Source organism: Hirundo rustica, chromosome 3 (genome assembly GCF_015227805.2).
Source record: "Hirundo rustica isolate bHirRus1 chromosome 3, bHirRus1.pri.v3, whole genome shotgun sequence".
NCBI classification, from domain to species: Eukaryota; Metazoa; Chordata; class Aves; order Passeriformes; family Hirundinidae; genus Hirundo; species Hirundo rustica.
The window spans coordinates 5,983,808-5,998,901 of NC_053452.1; the positions used below are offsets into that span (position 1 = coordinate 5,983,808).

A 15,094-nucleotide genomic window follows, 5' to 3' on the forward strand; every position below is an offset into this window, starting at 1 on the left:
AAAAAGTACAACAGAGAAAGAGAAAAAGAAAGTACGTGTCAAGCTTTCTGGGCCTTTTTTCACTTTTCTAGGGAAATTTTTCTTGCAGTACATTGGCAGATACAGCACAGGCAGGAATGCTTTCACCTAAATAATTGCCAGTAGGCTGAAGTAATTAATTTTCTCTTTTTTTCCAATAAAAAATAAATCATAAATCAAAATACTGAGACATATTTAGTAAAAATGATGGCCAGGACAATAGTTTTGTTTTGTAACAATGCAGTTTTTTTTTCAATACACGTGAAAAAAAAAATTCTTGCAGTTCTACATTCTGAGAAAGAGTTGTTTATTCTGTAGAAAAGGATACAGATTAACCATAAAATTTCTGAGGTGACCTTCATTATTAAATCTCTGCTCTGCAGAGAGCAGCAGACACTCTTAAGGCACCAAAGCTGGCAACTTCAGCTGCCTTTATTCTTGAGTGCTTCAGTCCCACAAAGCAAGACTGACATCAAAACCAGGGAAAAAAGATCATGAAAGGAATGAAGAGGTTCTTCTGGGTACAGAAGACAACTTGAAAAGCTGGACCCTTCAGCCAGTGTGAGGCACGCATTTAACAACTGCAGCGACTCAAAGAATTGCGTGGGGACAGATCCATCTTATTTTCACAATAAAGCAACATTTGGAAAGTTAGAGCAAAATGTGGCATAGAAATGGAGGGGCAAAGAGCAGGGTTGGAAGGAAGCAGAGGATTTCACAGTGGACTCCTTCTCAAAGTCTCACTGTAAATATTACCCCTATTCAGTTGGGGGAATTTTCTTTCAGTGCTTTGGCAAATCATCTATTTTTATTATTGTCATCAAAATATGTTTCAAAGGCTTTATTTTTTTTAATTTTTTTTTTTCTTTGCCTTCAGTCAGGCCTGACAGGGAAGTAGATGGACGGTGAGTAGGGGTATTGTGCACACCTGTGCATCGACAGCAGAGAAGATAAAAGTCACTCCTGTGACTGCCATCAGGGACTGTGGGGAACCTGAGATGGTCCCACAAGCAGGGACAGGGAGGGCCTTCTTCACATTATCTCATGTGCCCAAATTAAGAGGCAGTCACAGAGCGGTTGTTGGTGTCCTCTCCCAAGTAACAGGACAAGAGGAAATGGCTCCAAGTTGCACCAGGGGATCTTTAGATCGGATGCTAGGAAAAATTTCTTTGCTGAAACGGTTGTTAAGCATTGGAAGAGGATGCCCAGAGAAGGGGTGGAGTCACCAGCCCTGGAGGTATTTAAAAGCCACCTGAGGACATGAGTTAGTGGTGAGCCTGGCAGTGCTGGGCAGTGGTTGGACCCCACGATCTCAGGTTCCCAACCCAAACCATTCGGTGACTGTGGAAGTAAGAAGAGTGATGCAGAGCACTCACACTGGAAAGCTGGCTGTACTAGACAGGCATCTATATTTGATGCATAAATTCAGATGGTGTGAAGGTGAAACCTGTCCCTGGTGTAACGTGGTTACGGCGAGGGCACACGTTTGACCACCTGACTAAGCAATGTGGAAGCACATTCACTGCCAGCTGAAGTAAGACTGCAAGCCTTGGCTCGCTTCACCAAGAAAAAAATCGCCTTGTGGCATGGGAGAGCAGCCACTAGGTGGGATAACAGCCTAGCAGGCAGCGTGCCTGGGAGATGCCTGCGCCCAGCCCTGGGCCAGCATCGCTCGCAGGGGTCCCACAAATGGAGCCCTGTGCTCTGTGTCAGACCCGCCTTGGCCAGGGAGCAGGTTTAGGAGACCACTCACTTCACACTGATGCCATTCCCACTGCTCACAGGCACAGGGGGATCCAAGGGACAGCCGCCAGATCCAGAGGAACTGGACCAAAGGGGATTTTATTTTTTAAGCTCCTAATTCCCTCTGCTCTGATCAGCCCATTTGACAAAGAGGTTTGCTCAATTTAGCAGTGCTCAGCTCACCAACTGCTGAGAGCTCGGACTTGGTTCTGGGTTCTGCAGGAGCTGGAGACACACAGCTGTTTCCCAACCCTTTGCCTTATTTACAATCCAAATTCCATGGAAATATTTAAGACGTGCAGCAGAATGACCCAGTGCAAAGCTCATTTTCCTCCTTAGGTCTTTCTCTTTGCATTTCAGCTACATTTAAAAGCTCACACGTTTCAAAATACAGGGTTAAAAATGCTGTTACACAGGGAGGGAGCATCAAGTGCAACAAGCAGGAAGCTGCTCTTTGCTGCAGGTTTAAGGTAATGCTTTCAGTTTAGCCTGGGAATTGTGATCTCAGACTACAACAAATGATCCTGTTAGAGTTGATCTGATAATTCTGGTGTACCTTGGTATGGAGTTAGCATGATTAAACAAAAAACAAAAGAAACAAAACAACAAAACAGTAACAACAACAAAACAAAACAAACAAAAAATAAAAATAAAACAAAAAAACGCCCCCAAAAATTCAAGACAACACGTCTTGAAATATTCATACGTGTCCTCTGTAATCGCTCTGTTCACGTTCAAGTGTTTTCATAGCTGTACTATTGCACAGTTCCATAAATGAGCTTGCCACGTTTCCAAACACCCTAGCAGGGCTGTTTCAGAGCTCAGGCAGAAATTGTAATACCACAGTAAAAGAAAGGGGCAAAACACGAGAAATCAAAGAATTTGGCTTAATTTCAATCAGAAGGAATTAGACCTGTAGATTTTTCTCTTATGTTTAACAGAGTAAGGAAAAAAAAAAAGTGATAGTCCTGCTTTAATATTTACAACATGCCTTTCATGCATCCTTAATGGCATTGTTTGTAAAAAAATGCATTAACTGTTCCATTTTGCTTCACGCAGGGGGGATCCTTTACAGGACAGGCAGCTTAATTTGGATCTTAACAATGACAACGTTCCACGAGTTAATGGGTCTGGGAGATGAACTCCAGAGCGAAGGTGTGAGAGCAGGAGCACGGCCTTTGCACATGAATATTCTTAAGGAGAAAGGAAGGGTTTTTTTCCTCCTTACAGCTTAAAGTAGATCAAAAAGCTCCCCAAAAGAGCAGGAGGGAAGCCAGCTGCTAGGTAGGGCATGTAGTGACAGGACAAGGGGGAATGGCTTCGACTGTCAGAGGGCAGGGTCAGATGAAATATTAGGAGGGAATTCTTCCCTGTGAGGGTGGTGAGGCCCCAGCACAGGTTGCCCAGAAAAGCTGTGGCTGCCCCATCCCTGGAAGTGTTCATGGCCAGGGTGGATGGGGCTTGGAGCAATCTTGGATAGTGAAAGTTGTTTCTGCTTAGGGCAGGGGGATTGGAACTGGATGGTCCTTAAGGTCCATTCCAAACCAAACCGTTCTATGATTCTCTGACATAGATAAGATCAGACTTGATAAAAATCACCATCTTATGCACACACACACACAGAGTTTTTGTATGTTTTGGGTTTTCCTTTCTCATATTTTTATATATGGAATTGTTGCATTCCCCCTGTTTCTCTTTGCACAAGAAGGCTTTGTACAAGAGGGTAAGGATTGTGTCATCCCAAACCCACTTGCAGGCCAAATCATCAATTACCCTCACATTTACTCTCTGCCAGGAGCTTCCATGACACTGCAAACCTTGCTTCCATCCACAGGTTGCCATAAAAAGAATTCCATATAGGCAATTGGAGTCCGTATAAAAAAAGGCCATATACCAAGGCTTCCACCTGACTTTGCCAGGTGACAGAAAGTGATTTCTGCAGGTTGAAAATTCAGTGATAAGTTGGGCACGTGTATATGTAATACACAGCTGTGCATCCATACTATTTTGGTAATGGTGAAGACACTCATTTGGCAGGAGGAGGTTGAAAAAGCCTCTCACATGAGTTAAGGATCAACAATCCGTAACCCTAAGGAAAATGCAGGAGCGAAATCTAATAAACTCCAGGAAAATCCCAAGCAAGCAGCACAATACCAAGGCAAGCACATTTCTTTCAACCATAATCCTGTTCTGCAAAAGCAGACTGAGGATAGAGGGGCTGTTTAAGATGTCAGGGGGGTGTGAATAGATCGCTCTGACAACTAAATTAAGGATGAAAAATATTTTTGGGCATCATAGCATTGATTTCCCTTCCAATGAGAGCCTCACCTGCCTCTGAGTCTCTAATAGCAAAGATTATGGATAGGCATGGAAGGAATTTTCTGGATGATCCAAAGTAGCTTTCAGCGTGCAGAAGAATGAATTTGATTTTGTAGCATTTCCAAAAGGATTCGGAATTACAAAACTAAATGAGAATTATTTCTGTGTACGAAGCGATAAAAATGAGAGATACCCCACTAAGCCTGGATAGCCAAAGTCCTCGCTGGAAAACCACCACGTATTAACAATTTTCAAATGTGGAGCCACAACGAGATAAGTGTAGCAGGAAGGAATCATCATAACATTTCAGCGACTGCCGCTGGCACTGGCTCCTGTAATTTCTCACTCCTAACAATCAGGCATTATGAGGGAACTCGTACTTGGGAAAGAACCAGCTCTGTCTCTTACACTGCGACAAGTCAGGCTCAGCTAAAAATAGCAACCGGCAAGGAAAGCAAAGCAAACGCATCCCACGCCACCCTTTGCAGAGCCCTTTGCTCCCCACTAATTTCAGCTGAAAATGCCCAAAGAGCCTTTGGGACAGACACCACAAAGTGCCTCCGCGTCTCCAGGCTCACTTGGGCTTGTGATTAAAAGAAACGCTGCGGTCTCCGGGCTAGGACACAACCCAGCCTCTCTGTGCCCCCCTCCTCAGCGCCACTTCTGCTCCTCCTTCGTCCCCCTTGCGCTTACAAGGTCACTTTGGGGCGCGCGGGTTAAGAGCTCAGGATTTCGGAGGTCTGGGAGCGAAGCGTGGCAGCGAGACCCTTTGACAGGCCGAGGAGTGACGTGCAGGTGTCACAGGAAATCAGCCTCTGGCACGAGACCTGAGCCCTGGCGTGCTCACACCACGAGTGCATCTTTTATCCTTCCTCAGCACCGAGAGAGATGTCAGTCACGCGGGCTAAAGGCCGCAGGAGAGCCACGGGAATGAGGACCCTCTACGGTGGCAAGGTTTCATGCTGTTTCTTTAATTTTTTTGTCTGGCAAGTGAAATATATTTCACCAGAAGGTGGGAAAGGACTTGGAACAAAATTGATCTTGGCTGAGCAAACATTTGATAACGTTCTGTGGGAAACAACCATCTGTCTTGGGAGATATCAACTCCAGGAGATATTGATGGCACTAAAAATATCTGCCTCAGTCCACAGTCCCACGGCATTCAGTTTTCAAGCGTGGAAAGCTTCAATCCTTCGGCAGCAAACCTTTCTATTTATTTCTATTTTTGGTGTGTTGACTTACCAGGTGCAGAGTGAAAGGCTCTGGTTTGTTCAAGATGCAGCCACACAAGTTTTTGGTCCCTGGGATGAGTGGAAACTAGAGAGGAGCTGCATAGAGATAATTAATATGGATTAAATGGAAAAAGGGCTTTGTGCTCTGCTTCACAAGTACAGACCGTACGCAGAGATGGATGTCTCTATCTCAGAAGAGCTTCCTGGAGCAGTTTGGCAGGCTGGTTTCTTCTGAGAAACATGAGAAGAGAGGAGAAAAAAGAAAAAAAAAAAAGCACTCTTTGAAAGAAACTTTAAAAACACACCATGAATTCAAAACAGCTCTTCCCTGCTCACTGACAAAGAGGCTAACGGATTTATTGAGGCTGACAAACAGTCCCCATCCCAGGAATCATTAAGATTTAGACCACTTCACCTTCCACAAGTCACTAAAAATCAAGATAATACAAAGTTTTACAAGGGAAAAGAGAAGATGGGGCAGCTTAGCTTCACGGGTGGATGCCCTGCACAGAGGTTGGCACAACCACTTTTGTATCTGTGATTCGCTGCTCTCCTGCTGCCCAGGCAGGTGCTTTTCCATGGGTCTCTGAAGTTAGTCATAGCTATTTTCACACAAACTGGAGATCTTACTCCAGGGCATGTTCCATTTTGGAAAAGGCAGTGTCCTGGCCATCAGGGGTCTCTGTAGGGAATACCAGAGATGAGAGGATTACAGGCAAACCCTTGAGTTGTTCTTCCACACCTGCTCCAGTGTCTCTCACTCGCTCCACCTGTGATTTGTGCCAGCTCCCCACCACAGCCACACCAACGTCCACATTCCCTCACAAAGAGCTCCATCTGCAGCAAGAACAAGATCCTCATTCCACAGGAACATCCTGCACCCTCCTCTTTAAATCCCTACCCCATCGTATATCCTGGCGTAATTTTTAGGGCTGGTTGTTCTGGGATTTTTTCATTTTCTGGCGGTTTTCTCCTTCTGGGAGAGGGTCTGAGTTGGGTTGTTGCCCAGGAGAGGCAATAACAAGTGCCATGCACTTGTGCCAAGGATAAATGATCCTTCCTGCTGACACCCCCTGCCTCCAGCCACTGCCCACTGAGAACCACGGAGCTGGATCTGCCTTCTCCATCTCTAGGGCCTGCCAGAGGATCTCTGTTCTGTGGCCAGCACGGCAATCCCGTGGGAATCCATGCTGAATGCCTTGCAGAAGGATGACTGTTCAGTGCACTCACATGATCAAAAGAAATAATGCCACATTCAGTCAGGTGCTGCAGTGGTGGAGGTAGAAAATGCAGTGACTGCTTCATCCAGATACACTTGGGTGGGTAAAGGAAAGGGGGTGCCCCACTGCAGCGACAGAGAAGGAAAATTCCCCCCTCTGGCGTAGTTTAGGGGAAAAAACCCAAAACAGAACACCTCAGGAAAAAGTAGTTTCATGGAATAGTGAATACGACTCGCTGGGGAAAAGGGAGTCAGGATTTGTTTCCTGGGCAACTGGGGAGCCATAAAGATACTGGATCACAGTTAGGAAAGAAGAGGAAACACCTGAAATAGGAAGGCAAGAAGGAAAAGGGATTTCTTCCTGCAGATACAGCATGAGAAGGAGAAAAAAGGCTGATGGGATGCATGCTTTTTGATGACTTTTTTTTTTTTAAAGTTGGGTTTATTTGCATGACAGCTCTGAAATAGGACGAAGTACAGGGAAGGGCAATGCTGCATAATGTGAATGAGGAAAGGGAACTGTTTGACTTTTTCATTTAAATGCATGAAAATCTCTGTGAGGCCTGCGTGTGCTGAGAGGAGGGGTATGAATTTAAAAAAAAAAAAACTATCATAAAGTAAATGATGACTCCAGTGAGAGAACAAATTCAAGCTGAAGGCTCATAAGCACAGCTGAAATTAGGAACGGTGCTAATAGTCCCAAGCTGCGTTTCAGGTTGATGCCGAGTGGGACACTGACTCAAAAAACACGTCAGCAAGACAGAATTTAACACCAGAAAATCCTCTGTAGTTCTTTGGAAATGAAAGGTGAGGTTATGCTCACAGGGACCTGGGCTGCAGGGATGGGATGGATGCAGTTGCTGTGCAATGCACCTCCCCACACACAGGAATCTCCTGACCCCACTGAGGTGGGGGTCCGCGGATGGTGAGATCCCAAACTGTCTCTAGGAGCCACATCCTGCTGATCCTCTCTGCCTCCCCCATCCCACTCTTTTTTCCCTGGTACCAGCACTGCCCTGCGAGGGAAGGATGCAAACCTTCAAAGTGACTTGCTGGGGAAAGAGCAGAGGAATGGAAAACCAATAGATTCAGGGCTGGACATAGCCACGTAGGGGACAGGCACCCCAGAAGTGAAGGGACTTGGAGGTTAGGTGGTGGGAGAGAAGAGCACATGCTTGGCTTCCAGCTTAGCGGTGACACAGACCCCTCAATCTGTCCCCCACCACCACCAGGGCTGGCTGCCACCCGAGCTCTGGCTGCCTTCCTCCATCCTTGGTTGTGCTGGGGCCACCCGTGTGCTAAGGCAAACTTTGAGGGTGACACATAGGGAGAAAACACTTGAGACACTGGACTGCTGCTCAAGACAAGGAGGCATCAGTGGCGCCTTACCAACAGGAGATCTTTGTATCACCTTCCCCAGATGTCCAAATACAAGCAGGTTTCCTTTGAGCATCTGAGGGAAGACCATCAAAACTCACAAAGCACAGCCTGGTCTGAAAACAAAGGAAATTAAAGTCATGGAATCATAGAACGGCCTGGGTTAGAAGGGATCCTAAAGATTATCTCATTCCAGCCCTCTGCTATGGACAAGGACACCTTCCACTAAACCAGGTTGCTCAGAGCTCCATCCAACCTGGCTTTGAACACTTCCACAGATGGGGCATTCACAACTTCTCTGGGCAACCTGTTTCAGTGCCTCACCACCCTCACTGAATTTTTTCCTAATATCAAATCCTTAGATAACTCCTTATTCCCAAATCTCCAAAACCCACATCCAGATGAAGGCAATTAATGTAAAGAACTGCATACAGTCACTAGTAATACTTGGATTTCAGTTGTCCTGGTCAAACCAAAGTATTTTTGCCACATCATCAGATTCATCCTATCTGTGCATTCTTTATTCCGTAATTATTTGTTTACATGTGGCTGTGGTGCACCCTGAAACATGCAGCTTACTAATTAACTCCTGGCCACCTGGGATGGCAATTAGCACAACAAAACCTGGAGCAAATCTGTAACACTGATCATGGCTTTCACATGCTTGAATCACTGGAAACAGGGAGCCTTGCTGTTTTTTTCAGGGAGAAAACATGCATTTCAAGTTGAGTGCAGTTTGGCTGTCCAGGACTGACACGTGTGAGAAATCAGGCTCTGCTTGTGCAGGGAGCTGCAGGCTCGAGCTGTCCAGCCTCTGAACTGGTTCAGTAGCAACACAAGGATCTGCCTTTCAGCATCACAACAAAGAGCTGGAACTCTTATCCCATGGAAGAGTGGCTGCCCAGTGCTGTTCCTCAAAGTTATCCAGCCAACAGACCACGGATTGGAGGTTTTGTGATGAAGAACTACAGATCTGCCTGGGACCACTGAACCAAAGCAAAGACAAGCTAAATTTGGGTGAACAATTTCACACTCTGTGCACATGCAGAAGGGCTGCTAAGCTGATACAACAGCTTTCTGATACCGTACCTACTGAGTTTGAGGCTCTTGGGAGTTTGGTGCCCTTCCCTCCTTCACTTCCATGAAAAATTACAGTGACTGGGCACTGCTCATGCAGCTCCACACTGTGCATTTGCTTCTGACGGGTGAATTTAATCCTGCTGGAAATGCAGAGGTGGGCTGCAAAGGATGAACTGTTTCCTGTCAGCATTTCAGCTCCTTCGTGCCTGCTCAGGGGCTTTGCCTAAAATCAGCCACAATCTGCCCACTCCCATACCTAATTGTCATAAACATGTGAAAACAGACCACAGCATAGTTAGCAATTCTCCCTTCATTATGCCAGTGTGCTTCTCGTAGCATAATCAAGCTCAACAGACATGTCATTCTCCTCTCACTGTTTTCATTTTGCAAGTTTAGCCTCTTTTTCCCACAAGTAAGGATTAAAAATAGGCAAGAAAGAAACAACATAAACCAGCACCTTTTGAAGGCTGAGTCTGTCCATGCAGCAGCTGGTGACAAACAGCCCCTGACCTGCAGAATCAGACTCTGCAGTAGCCAGCACCAGCAGAAATAAAAAAGCATGTGGTTTGAAAGAAAACTTGGTGCTCATCACAGGCAGTTCAGAGTCTGCACTTCATCAGGGGCCAGTTTTCACTGGGATTGGTTAACCAGCCATTTCCTTCCTCGCTGGCTTTTAACCATTTATTGTTTATGGCACAGCCTGGGAAGCTCTGCAATAGACACTAAAGCCTTTAGGGGAAGCAGCAGGAGTCACTCTACGGGAGTAAGTTAAAGCTCAGCATGTGCCCTTCAGCTGGAAATCATAAAGCATCCCTGGAAACAAGTAGCTGAGCCCTGAGCTGAAAGACAGAAAACAAGAGGGCACCTTTCCTGCTCCCCATGGAGAGGGCTGCCAAACCACGACCTGCTCATTCCAGGCGATGGAAATGCAGGCATTTTTGCTAATCTTATGCTAAGTTTGATTTCAAATTTTGCTTTTGCCTGCATAGCCTTTTATACACTCCTCTCCCCCTCCCTGTCTTTGAAGGTTGCCCATCCTTGGGAGTCTCTTCCTCCTTTCTCTATCCAAAACATTTGCATTCTTCCTCAAAATGTTGCTGATACGGCCTCCTATCCCATCATCCCCAGCTTCCCAGTCACTGCACGCTTTTTGAGAAATGAAAATAAACGAATTCAAAATGTTAATAAAACTTATGATCCAGAGACAATATTTGCTTTGGATATTGTACAGAGAATTTAAGAAGCTGGGATCTCCCAGATTCAGGGACTAAAGAGCTGTTTTTCACAGTACACTGCCTTTTTTGTAGAACTGATCAGAAAATGCTGGTCTGAAGTCTGCCGTATTTATTCCAGGACTAGTGATTACCGGCAGCTGCGCATGAGGTTTTGAAAAAGACAAAGGACGTTTGTAATTTCTGTCCAGTTTATTTCGTAAAGCAGCTTCGGGTTGAGGAATGAGTCCAGATAAGTTTGTGCACTATGCCATTTTACAGGACAGCAAAGCCAGTGGCTGACTGACACCTCTGGGGGCCGGAGCACTGACTCCTGTGCCAGAGAGCAGTGATGCTGGTGGAGGTGAGGAAACTCAGACTTCCAGGGCTTCCCATTGCCAGTCAGTGGAGGCCTGGCCACCTCTCATGGAGAGCAAAAAAAAAAAACCCAAAACCAAAAACCCAACAGTGTTTTAATATCAATTATCAACACTCCTCTGTCCTCTGGCAAATCGAGTCAATTTTCAGGACAATTTAACTATTTTGTGCCTCCATCTGGTCTGTTTGATGCTGTTAAATTCCAGCTCACAATGAGTCTGTTTTGGAACAGCAGCACTGGTAACAGATACACAGATCCTGTAATGAGATCACCACAGTTAGCAATGCAGATGAAGTCCAGCTCCTGAACCAGCAGAAGGGCTGCACATCAGAGTTGGATTTCCAGGCCCCCTCAAGGCTGAGTTCCTTCTCACACAAGGAACAGCAGTCCCAGAATAGCGTCGTGTTTGCCACCTCTCAGCTAGGAAAATCTCACTATGGACGGGCTGTGAATAAGTGTGAATCCAAGCCCAAAGCTCTGAACCACAGCTTCCAAGGTGACTCTTCTGCTCATCCCCCGCTGTGGCCAGGGGTGCTCCTGTGTTCCAAGGGACAGTCCCAGACTCGAGGCTGGAATCCAGCCAGCTGCCACTCCACTTCCTGTGATCCAACAATGAGCACACCCGCCCTCTGCTCTCAGGAAAGCCCAGCCCCACTTCTCTCCCTCGCCAAACAATCCCAGTGTGATCAGCAATCCCCCCAGCTCAGTCTGAGGAAGGTGAGCACTACCCACCCACACTTCGCAAATGTTTCTGCCTGTCGCTCCAAGAGCTCCGCGAGCTTCTCCCACCTTGCCTTTTCTCTCTGGAATTCAGAGGAAAGCATCTTGCTTAAAAAACTCATGCCAACCTCATACAGAGAAACCTGGCCAAAATTTGCCATGCCACTGCTCTTGCCTTTTTCCCCAGAGGGGAGGATGCAAAAGCAAACAGAACATGGCAGATGTTTGTCACCGTGTTTAATGTGCTGCTGGAAGGGGTTCAGATCCTGTTGTGGTGAGAGCTCAGAAAATGGGAGTGCAGAAGCCAAACACTTCAAGATGAGCTTCTTTTTTTTTTTGTTTTGAAATACTTCCAGATGATGTGTCACAGAACTAATTTAGGCAAGAATAGATTTCCCTAAGCAAGACAATGATAGAGCATTACGCGTTGCGGTTACGCTGAAACCGCGCTATCTGAAAAGGCAATTCCTCACCTGAAACACAGTATCAAAATAATTTGATTTTTTTTTTCATCTAAGTGCAGAAAAGATGAAGAACACTACAGCAAAATGCCTTCAGATGGAGATATAGGCTGTCTGGCATATTCCAGATCTTTGGAAATTACAAGCGGTGTTCATCTTTTCCAATAATTTTGAGTTAATACCGACCTCCATCAGCTTGTTTCTAAATTGCAGTGACACACATAGTTAAATTCTCAGCTGTATTAAAATACTCTGAGTGAATGAAAAAAACCCCAAAACCCAGCTCACAATTTGTACATGTTGCATTATATCACAATTTGACTTTAGGATGTTGGAATTTGTTTTACCAGAATTTGACACTATCTACTTGACTCAAACACACACCAAAAAAAATGTAATAAAACCACGAAAAATGTCATGCCTGTGAGCTTCAAAGCATAAAGCTTGACTATCCCAACACCTTTTTTAATCTTAAAGGAACTGCTTACCTATTGATTCAGCCTGTTGACCCAGGATCATCCTGTCACCGTTTCTCAGAGTTTTAATGCATTTCTCTCTATGCAGTAATTGAAAAAATAATAGACATAACACAAAATTTCATGGCCTCTGGTTAAGGCTTTGGAGCTTCCTTGTGCTCGTTGTAGCGCAGCTCGTTAAAAATGCATCATGCTAGTGAGAAAGCAGTCGCCTGCTGGCCAGAACAGGTCTGCAAAGGTGTGGGGCAGTTCAACGCGGGGAAAAAAATCTCTCCTAAGGAAAGCAGGCACAGAAACTGCATCATACTTCTGGACTCAAGGCTTTGATTCAAGCATGATGTCACAAGCGATGTACATCCGACTGCTCCTCCCAGTCGGGCTGTTATGTCCCCGGGGAGGGAATTCTCACCCTGGGAGACGGGCAGTGGTTGCCTGCTGCCCCTTGCACAGTGCTCCGCTAGAAAAAACATGTCACAACAAACTCCTTGGCAAATGTGGAGCCATGTCCAACCCGTGATGGGAATACCCTGGAACGGTGCCTGGGAAAGCAGGGGCATGACTGGAGTTGGCACCCCTACAATTCCCTACAATAAATAATGACATGAGCTCTGGGGAAATTTTCCCAGAGGAGAGGGCCTTCATCACCCTGAAATCCCATTCCTGTTGTAGCAGCATTCCCCACAGCAAAGTGCAATTCCAGAATACAAACTGCTCCGTGCCAAAGCAAGGAAACTCAACGCCTTGTGAAACAAGTCACCAAAGCCCAGGATGGCACTTAGATACAATAAGATTTAAAAAAATTTGTTAATTATGTACCTTGTCTTAACGATGCCTTTAGATTTTCAATATTCCAGCTTTTCTCTGGGAGCGGGGAGGCAGAGAAAGTTGCCCTTTCTTCCTTTTTCTTTCATGGAAGGAAATGTGCTTTCTCTCCAGGTCATATATTGCGTAAGATATTTTTGGAAATTGTGTAAGATGTTTTGGAAAGCAGCAGGCAGATCTACAGTAGCATTCAGGTTCCTTCTTCATCTTGAATTTAGGATTACAGGGATCAAGGAATAATTTAATAAAAAAAAAATTAAAGGGAGTAAAGATAAGCAGTCAAAATTAGCACACAAAGTAGAAGCTCTATATTTTTTTTCTGTGTAAATATTAATTTTACAGAAAGGAAGTAGAAGCAGTATTCTTAGTAAAACAGTTTTTCCTTCTAACCAAAGACTATTAAAACAAAAAGCTCTTTGAAAAAAAATACTAACCAAATATATCTGACAAAATATCCAAGTCTTTCTTCTTTCCTTGCTTCTCCCCCTTTCTCTACCCCATTTTCTCTCCTTTAAGGGAATAGTTTTATTTTATATTCTTTTGTTGTCACATCTGGGAGGCCATTTGTGTTGTTTCCTTCAATATATTTCAGGGAACCTGGCAGCAGATGTATTTCAAATTAAGATCCAGGCAGGCAGTGTGAAAGGCTAAAACAAGTTACTGCGAATCCGGTAAAATTTGGGACAGAAGCTGGAGTCTGGGCTTGGGGGCAGCTCTGTGGGTGCAGGGTCAGGTCTTTGCTGCTCCCCTACCTCACTTGGGGGCAGGTTCATCATCCCCTGTGTCACCAGGGGCTCTGCCCACCCACCCAGGGCCTCCAGGCTCTGTTAGGAGCAAGAAGCAGCACATATCCCTGAGCCCACTCAGCAGGAGCAGCTCCTTAAAGTGAGAGTTGTTAAAATAAGTGTTTGTGTGTCTGTTCTCTCCTTTTAACTCCAAATATAGTTTAGGAATACACACAGAGCACAGGATATCTGCAGGTGGGTGGAAGTGTCCGCATCAGCTTCTCGGTCAGCAACGCCCAAAGGTAGCTGACAGCCTGAGCTGCTCAGCAGGCTGGAGAGGATTAACACATCCATCCGGGGCAAACTGTAGCAAAAAAAGCTTTTTATTTCCCCTCCTGGCCATGCTGCCTTCCTGAGTACCGGGAGAGTGGGAACGCGTTGGAGTGACTGTATTGTACCAAGTGTCACACGGCATCGTTAAATTGCAGATGTGCCAGCAGATAATTTTGATAAAGACCAAGAGGCATGTAAGAGTTATCAGCCATGACTCCAAGGATGACAGGTTGTTACCACAATTTCCTAAGAGGCTGCATCCGTGAACTCCAAACACCCTTTATATTTTTTGCCCTCCCACTCGGCAACCTTCAGCGACTGGAGTTTAAGTCTCTTTTAAGTTGATGCGCTACAAAGGAACCAAAAGAAAGCCTCAAGGGGAAGATATTGGCTTCAGCTATTTGATCCAGGTTTTTATGTTGCTATTCTATGCCCAATTCTGAGAAAAAGAAATCCCTTTATCCTCCAATTCCCTACCTAATCAAAACGAGGCCATTTTACCCAGATAGCCAAGCCATGTTGCTTAACATCCACATTGATTTCAGCCCCCTGGGAGTCAGATCTGAGTGATTTTCCTTTGAAGGACCAGTCAGAAAAGAGAGTAATTTGGCTGTTGGTGCTCTTAGGGAGCTCTGTCTTAGCCACAAAATGTTACTCTTCCCATAAGGAAAACGAGTGGAGCAGCAGCGTGAGCCCAGACAAGCACCCGGGAGCCTTCAGGTCTGGAGCAGCCTCCCTGAAAGGAAAAATGGATCCACTCTCACCTCTGGTTGTTTTTGGCAGTGTTAGCAATGTCTTTTCAAACACTAAAGGCTAAAAATATCTTTCAGCACCAGCAACTGTATTCTTCTATTTCTTAAGGGTTGTTTTGTTTTGTTTTTTTTTCCCCTAAGTGCATGCATAGACATAGGAAAGCAAAACCAACAGATGAAACAAGGGCGTTTCATCTGAAAACTCTTCAGACTATTCTTCTTCTGTT

At 45.3% G+C, this 15,094-nt stretch overlaps 1 long non-coding RNA gene across 1 annotated transcript in view; it reads right to left on the reverse strand.

Annotated features, from left to right (window-relative positions):
• Positions 1-14,022: 14,022 nt before the first annotated feature.
• The window catches only part of LOC120750634 (uncharacterized), a 36,800-nt gene continuing 35,728 nt past the window's right edge, over positions 14,023-15,094 (reverse strand). Inside the window, exon 5 of the long non-coding RNA XR_009207637.1 lies at positions 14,023-14,851. This is a non-coding gene — a long non-coding RNA (uncharacterized LOC120750634). The remainder of the gene's footprint in view (positions 14,852-15,094) is intronic.